Consider the following 1,018-nt stretch of genomic DNA (forward strand, 5'->3'; position numbering starts at 1 on the left):
TATTTATGTTTAGCACTCCTCTTTTTAAACTTCTCCCAAGGTTTCTCGTGGTGTTTTGTATTGAACCAGACTTCCAAGCCATACCCCATTCATAGTATGAGCCTGGCTTCTCCAGCTCAATCTTTGGTTGAGCCACTCCCTCCCTATTGTGGTCCAGGCCCTGAACACAGAGCAAACAATATTTATGTTTATGATGCTTTGCATGCAGAAGTGTGGTCAGAAATGGTTTCCACATCCTGTACTTGACTCCCTGCTTCCTGGAATTGACTTCTGAGCTTCTCTGGATGCATTTCCTGCCTCCATGGAAGCCTCTCCTTTCTCCTTTTCTCCTAGGTCTGGGGGAGATGTTCTTTCTGGTTCTCTCCTGCCCTCTGGCTCTGCATTCTTAGTCATTCTCAGTCATTGGAACCTTAGAACAGGTGATTCTGCAAAAGCCTTTGAGACGTTGATGGTACTTTCACATTTGCGCATTAAGCTTTCTTAGGGAGTTTTGTCTATCTTTAGTCCCAGTGCCTCACACGGTGTGGCCCGAGACCCACAGCCCCTGATTTTCTGTTGAAGAAATGAAGAGTCAGTCCATGATGGCAGTGACAGGGGCTGCTAACACTAGAGTCCTTGGCCTGTCCTGGGCCCTGTTCTGTGACCTGGAGCCAAGCCCTGGTTCTTTAACTCCTGTAATAGTGCCTCTTATTCCTCCTGTGAGTGGACAGTGGTGTCTAGCATGTCCCTGATCTCCAGGACAGTGGGTTATTCTGAGGAGGACAAAGATAGGGAGCAAATTAGCTCTTCTTAGAGATTCAGGACAGGTTGGGAGAGGGGTAGAGCATTTGTGTGTATAGTTTTTCCCTTTCTGCTGCCATGGGATTAGCCTTAAAGCAGGTAATGGAACTAAAGTGAGTACATTGGCTGTGAGCTGTGCTTTAGGGAGCTTAAACCCCCAGTAGAAGACTTGGAAAGAAACCTGGAAGCTCTGGGGATGGAGCTGTGCCCAGTGAAAGTAGGTCACAGGAAAGAAAGT

This window comes from Suncus etruscus, chromosome 8 (assembly GCF_024139225.1).
Source record: "Suncus etruscus isolate mSunEtr1 chromosome 8, mSunEtr1.pri.cur, whole genome shotgun sequence".
NCBI classification, from domain to species: Eukaryota; Metazoa; Chordata; class Mammalia; order Eulipotyphla; family Soricidae; genus Suncus; species Suncus etruscus.